Here is a 14,279-nt window from a genome sequence, read left to right as displayed (position 1 = left end):
TCATTCACTTTTCCATTATGCTACCATGTTTTATATTTATTGTGTGTGTGTATAATAAAATAATCAAAACAGCTAGTGTTTAATGAATACCAAAAAACTGCCAAGTGTTAGTTAGAAAATAAGTTACTATAACATAAGTTAATATAACAGAAATTAATTACTGTAACTAATATTATAGTTGTGAAAGCTGAGGCAGAGGAAGGCCTCTTTGTTTTTTTTAAATTTTTTATTAATTACACTTTATTCATTTTGTATCCCCCCATAAGCCCCTCCCTCCTCCCCTCCTGATCCCACCCTCCCTCTCCTTTCTGCATGCATGCCACTCCCCAAGTCCACTGATAGGGGAGGTTCTCCTCTTCTTTCTGATCTTAGTCTATCAGTTCTCATCAAAAGTGGCTCTTTGTTTTGAACTGTTTTTTTCTATGGATCTTTACACAGAAAATGGGTGAAATGTATTTCATGGCCAGGAATTAATAATCATTTTAAAATCCACATTTATTTGTTTCTCTTTTATTGATTAAGTTATTTATTTATTTTACATCTTGTTCACACCTTTCTTCCGTTTTTATCTCCCAGTCCCACCCTCTTACCTTCACTCCCCTGCAAATCCACCTCTCCTCCCCTTCTCTTCAGAAAAAGGGAGATCTCCCATGTTTATCAACCAACCTTGTCATATCAATTTGTAGTAAGATTAGGTGCATCTCCTTCTGTTGAGTCTAGACAAGGCAGCCCAGTTAGGGGAAAGGGACCCAAAGGAAGTCCAACAAGAATCAGAAACAGCCCCTGCTCCTGCTTTAGGAGTAACACAGGAACACAGCTGCACTAGTGTTGAATACGTGTGGAGGGGCTACATCTGTCCCATTCAAGCTCTCTGGTTGTCTATGAGCGAGGTTAGCTGATTCTGTAGGTTTTCTTGTGGTGTCCTTGACCCCTTTGTCTCCTGCATCTATCTTCTCCCTCTTCCACAGGATTCTCAAGTCTCCATCATAGTGTTTAGCTGTGGGTCTGCATCTGTTTCCATCAGTTGCTGGGTGAAGCCTCTCAGATGACAGGTATGCTAGGCCACTGTCTGCAAATATAGTAGGATTTCATTAATACTATCAGAGGTGGGCTCCCTCGCCTGGTATGAGTCACAAGCAAGGCCAGACATTGGTTGGCCCTTCCCTCAAATTCTGCTCCATTTTTACCCTTGCACGTCTTTTTTTAATTTTAATTTTAATTTTTATATATAGTACAGTTTATTCACTTTGTATCCCAGCTGTAACTCCCTCTTTCATTCCCTCCCAACCCCACTATCTCTCCCTCATCTCCTCCCATGTTCCTCTCCAAGTCCACTGGAGAGGTCCTCTTCCTCTTCCATCTGACCCAAGCCTATCAGGTCTCATCAGGACTGGATGCACTGTCTTCCTCTGTGGCCTGGCAAGACTGCTCCCCACTGAGGGTGAGCTGATCAAAGAGCCAGCCTCTGAGTTCATGTCAGAGAACTTACTAGAACTTACTAGGGTACCCACTTGAATACTGAGCCCCATGCATATCTTGTAAGCAGAGCAGATTGTGGGTCTGAGGTTTTGTGGCTGTGTTGGTGTCCTTTTCCCTACATTGGAAGTCTTGGCTGATTACAGGAGATGGCCAGTGTAGGCCCCATATCTCTCATTGCTAGAAGTCTTAGGGTCACCATCAGAGATTCCTGGGAGTTACCTTTGTTCGAGGCTCACCACAGAGATGCACCCCAATCCAGTTGTCTCTCCCATTACTCTCTACCTCCATTCTCCCCTCCATCATTTCTTGTGTTCCCATATCACCTTCTCTCCTACCTAGTCTTTTCCTTCCATACATGCTTGTTGTATAATCTGTTTCCCCTTCTCAGGGAGAGTCAAGCCTCTCCCCTTGTGCCCTCCTTGTTACTTAGCTTCTTTGTGTCTGTGGTTTGTAGCATGGTTATCCTGCACTTTATGACTAATATCCCCTTATAAGTGAATACAAACACTGCTTGTCTTTCTGGGTCTGGGTTAAGTCACTCAGGATGATCTTCTTCAGTCCCATCCATTTGCCTGCAGATTCCATGATGTCATTGTTTTAATAGCTGAGTAATATTCTGTGGTGTAAATGTGCCACATTTTCTTTATTCTTTGAGGGGCATCTAGGTCATTTCCAGTTTCTGGCTATTGTGAGTAAAGCTTCTATGAACATAGTTGTTCATAGGATTGTACACAAGTATCCTTGTGGTATGCTGGAGATGCTCTGGAGTATATGCCCAGGAGTGCCATAGCTGGGTCTTGAGGTAGACCTATTTCCAATGTTCCATGAAGCCACAAAATTGACTTACAGAAATGTTTTTACAAGTTTGCACTCCCACTAACAATGGAGGGGTGTTCCCCTTGTTCCACATCCTTGTCATCAGGAGCTGTAGCTTGAACTTTTGATCTTAGTCATTCTGCCAGTCATAAGATGGAATCTCAGGGTCCTTTGATTTGCATTTCCATGTTGACTAACGATGTTGACCATTTTTTTTTTTTTTTGGCATTAGAGATTCCTCGTTTAGATCTCTGCCTATTTTATAAATTGGGTTATTTCATCTATTGATGCCCAGTTTCTTCAGTTCTCTGTATATTTTGTATATTAGCTCTGTGTCAGATGCAGAGTAGGTGAAAATCTTTTCCCATTCTGCAGGGGTTTCATGAAGTCCTATTTATTAATTATTTATCTTAGTTTCAGAATTTAAGCATGATGTTGTAAATGTGCTGACCACACTGAAAAGGGTTAGAAATAGGATTAGCTGCTCCAGGTGCTTTATTTCATTTTGCTAAAAAATACTCTCTGAGTCAGAAATCACATACTTTTTTATTTATTTGAAAATGTTTACTTTTCTACCCCCAGCACTTGTCTCTATGAAACATACTCTTCTGCAGCCAAAGCCAGTCTTGAATGCCTTAAACCCATTGCCTCTACCTCCTTAGTTCTGATATTTAGCAACAAGTTTAGCCTTCTGTATCTTTTAGTTTTTTTTTTTTGAAATGCATTTTAAAAATACTGTCTACATATACACTAACAATGACCTGGAAAAGCCTGAGAGTACTCAACCCTATGAGAACTACAGGTGAATAAGGAATGCTGTGAGAGGAAGAAACAGTTTTCCCCAAGGGAGAACAAAACTATTGGTTATCCAATACCAAATAACCAGCCTGAAATCATATAATACAGTACAAATAACATTTTGTTGAATAAGTAAGTGCTATTTACGTATATTTAGAAATACATATTAGGTATAAATATATTTGCACAATAGTCATAATTATAAATAATATTTATAAATTATATGTAAATTAATATATATAACTATGTAAATCAATGAAAAAAGAGGTCATGAATTTGAAAGAGAGCAAAGAAGGGTATATGGAATGGTTTGGAGAAAAGAAAAGGGTTGAGAAGATGGTATACTATATTATAATATAAAAAGATAAAAGAAATAAAAATAAAACTTCTATCTATAAATTATCACTATTTTCAAGGAGATCTTATGTAAATGTATCAAATAAATTCATATATATGACTATATATATATATATATATATATATATATATATATATATATATATATACATGTAATACTACAGCCTTTTAGGGAGATGTAGTATTTAATCAACTGCTTGATGATTTTTACATTCTGTTCCTTTTTGTTATTTATCTCATTAAAATTGATGTTTTACTACTTTAATCAGGTATTATTTAAAAACTGATAAATACTCTCAGCATTAGATCTAGTCCATTTTCCAGATTTTAACAGGAATTGCTTGAGTGTTCCAATTTTAATTGTAATAATGTTTTTATAACATCAATTAGAACGTCAACATGATGCATGCAAATGCATTCCAACTTTGCATAAGCTAATGGATTTAGATGGTAAATGGCATAAGTGGGCTGAGATCTATTTCCATTCCTGCCTCCCTACAAATCCATGTAGGCGGTAATTACAGTACATCCTATGCAGGAGTTTTCAGCAGCACCACAGCCTTGCTTCTAGTTCAACATATTTAATTTAATTTTATGTTTTTGAGAAGTTTGTATATGAGTATTGCATCTCTGTTACTCCAGCTCCTTCTTCCCCTCTCTACCTCCTCCTGTGCCCCACTCCTCCCTTCCAAATTCATGCCCTCTTCTCATTTTAATTTTACTTTTTCACACACACACCATTAGGTTCATTTACTGTCATCCATATGGAAGTGTCCAGGGCTGACCACTTCAACCACAACAGATAGGACAACCTATATGGGAGCTCATCTCTGGAAGAAACAGATCCTTCTGTTTTCAGTGGCCATTGACCACCTTCTTTGCTTTTCATCCTGCCATGGGAAATTGTGGAATTTCCTTCATCCACAGTCTTGTCAACTCGTGGTGTCATTGTACTGATTATCTTCAGGCAAACAGATTATTTAGCTTCGTGGGTGCAGTTTTCCTGCTGAGTCAAAGAGACACTATGTATTGGGAGTCAACCTTGTCCTCTGACTCTTCCAAACTTTTCACCCTTTTTTAGGATGTTCCCTGAGCATTAGGTATAGGATCTGTGCTGTAGATATATTAATTATGGTTGAACATCCCATAAGCACTCATTCTGCCTTTTGAGCATTTGTATATCTGTGTAGTAGTTTCTATATATTACAAAAAGAAACTTCTTTGAAAATTAGTGAGTGCTACACTTACTGGCTAGGTCATTGCACAGACTCACTATATTTAATTTATTTTTCAATCCAGGTGAAATGCAAAATACTTTAACGCCACAACATGGAAATATTCCTTTGTTATCTATTTCTTTTTAACATTTTATAATGATGGTATAATAATTATTACATAATTTGTTTTATATAATCATTGTTGCATTATTGAGTTTATCAAGTTTACTAAACACTGGCCACAGAGGAGAAAATACATATAGTGGGCAATTCTTTTGTATTGTTTATGCAGGTGTAGATTAATGCTTGCTGATCTATAAAGGTACTGTTGTATTCAAAAGCATAGTTATCATACTATGTTTCTCTCTTCAAACCTTAAAAACAGAATTGTCAAGGCTTTCTGGCAATAGTGGCTGGAATCATTGTGAAAGTGACATTAGCTATGGTATTTATGAAGTAGATTGGAGCTGTTGAGGGGTTGGTGACACTGTCAGTTCTGAGACCATGAGCAGCACAGCTGTCCTCATTACCACATTTCCTACTGTTAGCACTGGACAATGACATGCGTGCAGTGGACACTGTAGCGACTTTTACTTAAACTTCTTTGGGTTTTATAACCAGAATTTCTGCCTTCCTCAGTCATAAGTGCTGAAGGACCTAATTATTTTTCCTTGACCTCTCCGTTTTCACTTCATTTATTTTCTTTCTTACCTCTCTATATATGCTTGCCTGAATAAAAAGCTCAAGGATAAATGCCACTCCTGATTCCAAGAGACAAGTGCCTGTGATGTGCCAAAGCCAAGGTCAGGATGTGACCTTTTCAGTTAAACTCAACCCTTTATAGGATGTAGTGCTATATGCCTGTGGGGCAAAGTCGGTTGTTTATGGCTGTTCAATAAATATCGGGTTCAGTTTTAAATAAACAGAGGAAGCTCTCTTCTGACAGCACGTCCCTTGTATTATCCTGGTTTAAACTAAGTTACTCAGTCTGCCATGCTAAAATTTTTGACATACTATATGTCAAACAGTATGTAAAATCACATATCTCACACATCTATTTGTTTATATGTTTATTGTTATTTGAAGAATATTTTATCCCTTCTCTGTTATCTTGCTTTGGAATTATTACTATTCATTTAAAAATAGTCATACTATGACACCCCTCTCACCATGAAACTGCATTATACATACTTTATAGGTACGTGCACATAAGTGCTTTTTAGGTAGATTAGGGATCATTAGTTCTCTAAGAGTTATTATGAGCTCTTACTGGTTTCTGTCATTCAAAATCTTTCTGAAAAAGATTTATTTTAGGGCTGGAGAGATGGCTCTGTAATTAAGAGCACTGGCTGCTTTTCAGAGGACCCCTTTTTCATTTTATTCTTCTCTCATACATTACACACTGACTGCATTACCCTGGCCTCGGTGTCTCCTCTCTACCTCCCTCACCCCAAGATCTAAGCCCCACCTCAGAAAAGAGCAGATTTTCCAGGATGCCAACCAAACACTGCATAAAAAGCCTGGGTAAGATGATCAATCCTTACTCAGAAAGACAAATGAGATGGACATTGAAAGGAGAAAACAGGAAACAGGAAAGGAGCCTACCATAGAGGGACTCAGAAAGACTCTACCTAGCAGTGTATCAAAGCAGATGCTGAGACTCATAGTCAAACTTTGGGCAAAGTGCAGGGAATCTTATGAAAGAACGGAGAGATGGTAAGACCTAGAGAGTACAGGAGCTCCACAAGGAGAGCAACAGAACCAAAAAATCTGGGCACAGGGGTCTTTTCTGAGACTGATACTCCAACCAAGGACCATTCATGGATATAACTTAGGTAACCTAGAACCCCTTTTCAGATGTAGCCCATGGCAGCTCAGTATCTAAGTGGGTTCCCTAGTAAGGGGAACAGGGACAGTTTCTGACAAGAACTCAGTGGCTAGCCCTTTGACCACACCCCCTAAGGGGGGAGCAGCCTTGCCAGGCCACAGAGAAGGACAATGCAGCCAGTTCTGATTAGACCTTATAAGCTAGAAGCAGATGGAAGGGGAGAAGGATCTTCCCTATCAGTGGACTTGGAAAGGGGCATGAGGGGAGATAAGGGAGGGAGGCTGAGATTGGAAGGGAATGAGAGAAGGGGCTACAGCTGGGATACAAAGTGAATAAACTTTAATTATTATAAAAAATTAAAAATTAAAAAAGATGGTGGAGATGTTTTTTTTTTCATTTTGGTGGGGAGGATCTTTTAATTTAATTTAAGTTTATGAGTTACACTTTATTCACTTTGTTTCCCCCCTAATCCCCTCCCTTCTCCCCTCCCAATCCCACCCTCCCACTCCCTTCTTCACGCATGCCCCCCCCCCCCGCACCCACTCCTGATGTAATCTGATAGACTAAGATCAGAAGGAAGGAGAGTAGGACCTCCGCTATCAGTGGATTTCTGTGGCCTGGTAAGGCTGCTCCCCCCCTCAGGGGGAGATGCTCAAAGAGCAGGCCAATCAGATTATGTCAGAGGCAGTCCCTCTTCCCATTACTATGTAACCCACTTGGACACTAAACTGCCATGGGCTACATAAAGGTGGGAAAAAAGCAGAAAAGGATTTTAGATATTTGGATCCTCATAATAAATATATGATAGAAAACTGCAAACACATCTATTTTCACACTGTTGTAAAGAAAGTAGCCTCATATTGATTGCAGGCTGTGTGAATGGCCATGATAATATAGAAGCCTGGAAAAATAAAATTGAGATGGATCCATATATCATTCCATCAAAGCCATGCAAGGCAGAGCTGCATCTTAGAAAATGAAAGGTATGGTTGAAAAAGTTTACTTGAGGTCAAAGACTGTTCCTGCTAAGGAAGAAGAAATCCATACACCATTGAATATCTGTCTTTATTGAAAACTTTTATATATGTCCTATTAATTTTATATGACTATAATTGAAATATATTGTCAAAATTTTTATCTGCTGAAACTTACCAACTTCTATAAAAATAACAAGTTACTTGAAAAAGTACATAATGTGTCAAAGGTCGCTAAAATGAAGATGGAGAAATCTCTGAACATGACTTCCACTATAAAAGAAAGATTTCAAATATTTTATAAATGCTTGCTATATTACCTGGATCAGCAACACAGCTGGAGAAAATTATTGTGGAAACAAGGTAAGACCTGCCTTACAGAGAATGATCTGGGAGCAATAGTCCAATAGTTCATGTAAGCTGTATTGTTTGTGCCAGGTTGAATTTGAGCTGACAGGAAGAATATCATCAAAAGCCAACAGAACTTTTATATCCATATTTATAAAAATGAAATACTTAGGTATCAACATCCATTAGAAATGGCTAAAGACTGAATCTTAAGTTTTATGTCCTGAAGTTGTTTACTGTCTTGATACAGTTAACATTATTAAGCAAGTGAGAGCTGTTACCTTTGTTGTATTCTAGTGATTATGTAATGAACAGCATTTAATTGCATGTACAATTTACCTTAGACCTCACCTATCAGAGGACTAGGAGAGGGGCATAGGTGAGAAGAGGGGAGGAGGGTGGAAATGGGAGGAGACGAGGGAGGGGATACAAATTGAATAAATTGTAATAAATGACAATAATAATTTAAAAAAAAACAGAAAAGGAATTAAAGAAAAACTAATATTCATATTTTCATATGAAGAAATACTTGTGAACTATTAAGTGATGATTCTTTCCATTCTCATATAATGGGTGGAGAATTTTAGTGCTTGTTTGACTGTGCAAAAATAAAAAAAAAAACAAAAACAATAAGAAACTACTTAAAAGAAAACTTTCCTTGAACAGAAAAGAGGAAATTGTGTATTTAATGTGTTTCCCCCTTTGACTACCTTCTCCTTTCCATGGTTGTGGTCAGCATCCTGCTGCAGTTAATCTTTCTGGTTAGTGGACACAGCTATGTTTGCAATGCCATGAGTTCTGTTGATTGCCAGATCATTAATGGGCTATGAATTATGCAATGAACTTCTCCTGTGCCAATAAAGAAAAAGCCAGCAGGAAAGACTGTCCCGAGAATAGACAAACACAACAATAAAAGACATAAACACATTCTTTCACTTGAAAGGCCAATTAAGAATTAGAAATAATTCATGATCAGATGGTTTTGTGTGGCACGTATGATGCCACGGAAGAGTTTGAACAAAACAAAGAACAAAGATCACTGGGTTTGAAGTTGAGAATTTAGGAGCTCTGAGTTCAGAGTCTACTTTCTCCCAAATTAAGATCTTAGGCTAGACCCTTTCCATGCATGGTCCCTGTTGGTGCATCAATCTCTGCAGAAACCCTGGGCTCAGATCTTTTACTTTTGTTGGTCTCCTTGTGGGGCTCCTGTTTGTTCCTTGTTCCTTTATTCTCACTCCTCTCTTCTTCTGCAAAACTACCTGCACTCTGCCCAAAGTTTGGTCTTGTGTCTCAGCATCTGCATTGATCCCCTATTGGGTGAATCCTATAATAGGCTCCTATCCTGTTTCCTCTCTTCTGGTTTCTATCCTGTTTGCCCTTCAGAATGATATTTCAGCATCTTCCTTAGGGTCCTCCTTGTTGTTTAGCTTCTTTAGGTTTGTAAAAGGCTATAATATCCGGATAATGTTCACTTACAAGTGAGTGAATACCATGCCTGTCTTGCTGTTTCTGGGTTACCTCATTCAGGAGAACTTGAACCCCCTGCTCAGTTGTGGCTGATTGCCAGCTCAGTCTCAATGTGGATCTCTCAGTGAGGGACGCAGAGGCTGTCTCTATCACGAACTCAGTTGACTGCTCTTTGATCACTAGCCCCTGATGATGCAGCTTTGCCAGGCCATGGAGGAAGAGGATCCAGGCAGTCCTGATGAGACTTAAGAAGCTATGGGCAGATGGCAATAATGGAGAAATCCGCATTTCAGTGAGTGGATTAGGGGAAGGGGATGAGGGGCAGAAGGATGGAGGGTGAGACTGAGGGTGTTGAGGGATGATGATTCAATTGGGTTATATAATGAATAAATTTTGAAGAAAAAAATATAACTAAAAAATAAAAAGCAAGTACTGATGACCTTCTTTAAAAAAATAAAAATATCATAGGCTAGTCAAGATTACATTCAAACCACTCGGCTATCGACCTAACTACTTTTCTGAAAAACATCAACAACAAAAAAAATCCACTTGCTGCATTTAAAGCATTTTTGGTAAGATCACTTTAAACTTATGCTAAAGATCTAATGGTGTATTTTTAATGCTGTTCCTACTGGTAATGTAGCATTTTCTGGATTTGAGAGTAAAACAATGTCAGCTGAACAATACTTCTTCTTAGGCAAGATGACAGTTAGAAGCCTGGAATGATTTTTTTTGTTTTAAGTATATATCAGTATTACTTAAAATTTGGCCATTTTACTTCTGAGTTTCCACCTATAAGTGAAACAAAGCTATTAGTGTAAATACTCATAGTTTGAATAAAAATGGTCCTGATGAGTCCCCAGGAAGTGGCACTATTAGGAGATTTGGCCTTGTTGGAGTAGGTGTGTCTTTGTTGAAGGAAGTGTATCACTGGGGGCTAGGCTTCGCCACCTCAGAAGCTCAAGACAAGCCTAGTGTTTCAGTCTCCTTTCTGCTGCCTGCTGATCCAGGTGTCAAACTCTTAGCTCCTGCTCCAGTACACAGCTTTGCTGTCTGTCATGATGATAATGGACTAAACTTCTGGAACTGTAAGCCAGCTCCAATGAAGTGGTTTCCTTAATAACAAGGACTGTGGTCATGGTGTCTCTTCACAGCAATAAAACTTGAACTAAGATAAGCTTGAATAGTTTGCTTGGTGTGGAGGATATGTACTTGTGGTCTTTGCTTGTGTCACATACTAACATAACGAAGATATATTAGTTATGAAGAAAATTAAGTCTCAAATCTACAGATTGAAGTCTAAAGCTTGGCACCTCCTAAAGTGATTTTATATAGAAAGAGGTTAAAGAAGGTGGAACCAGTTGGGATGAGGTGGTCAGGATGACAATGTTTGACCTCACTCACTACGAATGGTATCTTAATTTTTTTTTCTTTTTAATAGGAATGTTGGTAGAATTATATTGTTGGAAAATAGTTACAACCAAATCACTCTTCACAGAAGAAGAATACAATTATATCAGTGAACAGGCATGAATCTGTGGTGGATCACAGGGAACTGCTAACATATTCCAAAGGTTGAAAAGAAGTTTCAGCCTTAAATAACCACAATGGGATATTACCTTTCATAAACATCAAGGTAAATGATAGCTCTTCCTCAGCAAGAGGGCCTCATGGCCTATTTGCCAACCATTATTCACCCTCTTCTGCATGGTAAGTAGGATGGTTGTTTGAGTTAGTTAGCAGAATTTCCAAGGACTTATATTTCTATGCTGCATGTGTGATTTGCAACAGGAACAAAATGTTAACAGGAGTTAGACACGTCTTCCTCAGAGAAAGTGAGATATGGGGTCCTTTCACCATGATGTTTCCATTTTGAAGAGATGGCTTCCAGGATCTTAAGATCACAGAGATGATGAAATGCACACAGTTCAAAAGGAGAAAGTACATATATTCTCAAAAGTCTAAAGTAAATGAAGAAAGAAAAAGATGGGGAGAGAACACTTACACCTTAGCTCAAGAGAATAAAATTTTATTGTTAATTTCTACCATTTGTCTTTGAAGCATCCTATACAGGGAAACAAAGAGGATGGTAGACAGAGATCAGAATGATGTGGCAAAGGCAGGAGATGAGGAGTGTCAGTAAAAGCCAACCCACCAGGAGAGAGCCCTGTGGGAAGATGGTTCCTCACTGACCTTAAGAGAAACCAGCTGTGCCTGAACCTTGATTTTAAACTTCTCACTTAGAGACAATTGTTGCTGTCAAAGTCCTTCATTTTTGGGTTCTCTGAAAATGCAGCACTAGAAAATCAAATTCAATCTTTATATTTCACTATTTTTTTTTCAAGTGTGCAGGCTTTGAAGGCATAAGCATTGGAAAAAGGCTACGGTAACTATATTCATTACAGAGCATTGCTAAGAAGATTAAATAAGTTAAAGTACATGCAATATTGGGCAAAGCGCCTAGGGCAGAAACTTTATGGATAGTAGCTGTTGGAGTCCCCAGCCTCCTGCATGTGGATGTTGAAATCCTCTTTGAAATGTGTGAAGTATTTGCATGCAGCTTGCCCATGCTCTTTTATGCTTTCGATTGTGTTAGATAGTTTATGATGCAATTAGCTCATTTCCTGTATTGTTTAGGAAATAATGGTAAGAATGAAAGAACAGGTCTCGTTTTGTCTAAGATGTCCATTAATGCTCTCAAAAGAAGTCTTCTCTGTTGTAAATACAATTAATATTCACTTGTGAGCTAAGTCATGGATGGTTTATAACACATTTAAAGTGTCCTTGCCGCTTTATGTTCTTTTTGTGGACTGACACTGTAACATTATCCGTGAAGAGAACTGTGAAAGCAACGGGATAGAAAACACGCATCTGATGGATGAGTTATTAGAGGAATTGAGAAGTAACACAAAAGCAAGATGCTTTTTGGGAGCTGCCCTGTGATCACAACAGCGAGTCCTGCAAAAGTTGAGAAAGCCAGTAAATAAACTGTTTTCCACAGTGATGCTCTAATGAATTAAACCTGGCAGCGCTGGCTGGTGGGATTAAAACTAGTCAGGGAAGATAAGCAGACATTCCGGCAACCTACGTTTGAAACTGTGATGGGCTGAGTAAAAGTTGGAATACTGAAACTTCAGGGACAGAAATGGGTGTGATAAACCAACTTTGTTTATGTGTTTTAAATTAATTTTGTGTTTTAGATTATAATTACGTCATTTCCCTCTTCTCTTTCCTTCCTTTTAACCCACCCATAGACCTCCTACATGCTCTTTCAAACTGATGGCTTTTTCCATTAGTTGTTATTATATGCATATATGTATATACATACATAATCCTAAATATAATCTGCTCAATATGCATACTGCCACTTGTATGTATTTGACAGTAGGAGTTTAACGATTGTAAGCGTCAAATCAGGAAATTTGCTGTGAGATTGTGTCTCCTAGGAATTTCAGAAGATATAGCCATAATTTCTCACCAACAGGACTTGCTAAGCATGAGCTGAAAAACGACAACAAATAAGTCAGCATGGATGGGGAAAGACTGTGAGACCTCAACTCCACACAAATAACTACAGGCAGCTAGGAAATGCTGAGATTAGGAAAATAATATCCCCTGGATATGTGTGTGTGTGTGTGTGTGTGTGTGTGTGTGTGTGTGTGATATAAACAAACTTGTTGCTTTATTGTTAAGTTAATGTTTAGAAATACTCATACATGTGTATAACTCATTTTGACAACACCTCTCGTCCTCGCTTTCCCTTCTCGCCTGCATGCACCTTTGTCTCCCGTAAGGTCTCTTCCACTTTCATGTCTTTCATTGTATCTTTCCAATCTAAATGGATTTTAAACATTTTTATTATCTTTTAAAAGTTTTCTTTTGAGATTATAATATAGTTAGGGGGAGATGGCCTCAAGGGGAGCGCTGTCCTTGTGCTCTCTGGACCACAGATAGATTCTTTTGAACACAGGAGTCGGATATGAGCTTCTTAATTGGAGAAGATATTTGAGTTGAAGAATGACTACAGAGCCAGATGCGCACCATACCCCACTCCATGAGAGGAGTTCCTTCCAATCAGGCTCTTTGCCTTCTTCATGTTTTCTAGAGAAGCTATTGCCAAGAAGAAAAGGTGTTTGGTTTTCACAAGCCAAAGAAGTACTGAAGTATTGAGGGCTGCTGTAGCTGCCTCCAACTCCCGTTTCACAGACAGTAAACATTATAAAAGGATTTCCAGAGCTATTTTGAGTTGCTCAGGAGACATCTGTAATGGCTGTGTGCTGTTTGTGAAAAGATGGAAGAAGTTGCCAGCAGGATCAAATAAAAACAAACAAACAAAAAATTAGAACCTTGTGGTAGATGCAAGAGCACGACCCAGTCTAGAGACAACATTGAAACGAAAGAAAGTGAAAACTCTGTCTGGAAACCAGATGAAAAGCAGCCAGATCAGTAAACTGCAGAAGGAATTTAAATGTCACAATTCTGATTCTCACTGCCTGGCTTCAAGTACCTCTGCAGCCCAGTCTCTGTGCTATAGTAACCAGTCAGATGATGGCTAGCGTACAGAGAATGCTTCCCGCTCTAAAAGAACTCCAGTTTTTTGTTTTTCCTTTTAGATCTTACCACTGGAAAATACAGAAAATCTGTTTTGGGATTGTCTATAAGGGCCGCTTTGGGGAAGTCTTCAGCTCTTCAATCTTGGCTGCAGCAGCAAGAAAGCCATTGCCAAGAAGCCTGAGGAGCAGGGGCCAGAGTCTCTGTCCATCTCCACTGAGGAGTGATGACTGAAGTTCATATAGAAGGGAACAAAGAGCAATTTAAACTTTGAAAAGACCACATCACAACAAGCAGACCCTCCTATTTTTAACTTGGATAACTGCTATTCTGCCCAAAAGACGTCTTCTAGAATAGTTTTTAATGGGTTACCCTCCTTAACCCCCATCCAACAAACTCTGAAGCCAGTCTGTAGCTTACTGTGAGAAAAGAGACCTCTGCATA

At 38.7% G+C, this 14,279-nt stretch overlaps 1 pseudogene; it reads left to right on the top strand.

Annotated features, from left to right (window-relative positions):
- Positions 1 to 7,708: 7,708 nt before the first annotated feature.
- On the top strand, positions 7,709 to 14,062 carry LOC129692706 (SIN3-HDAC complex-associated factor-like; annotated as a pseudogene).
- Positions 14,063 to 14,279: the final 217 nt, after the last annotated feature.

Source organism: Psammomys obesus, unplaced genomic scaffold (assembly GCF_907164565.1).
Source record: "Psammomys obesus unplaced genomic scaffold, mPsaObe1.curated_primary_1811, whole genome shotgun sequence".
Taxonomy (NCBI): domain Eukaryota; kingdom Metazoa; phylum Chordata; class Mammalia; order Rodentia; family Muridae; genus Psammomys; species Psammomys obesus.
This window is presented reverse-complemented; position numbering and strand designations above follow the sequence as displayed.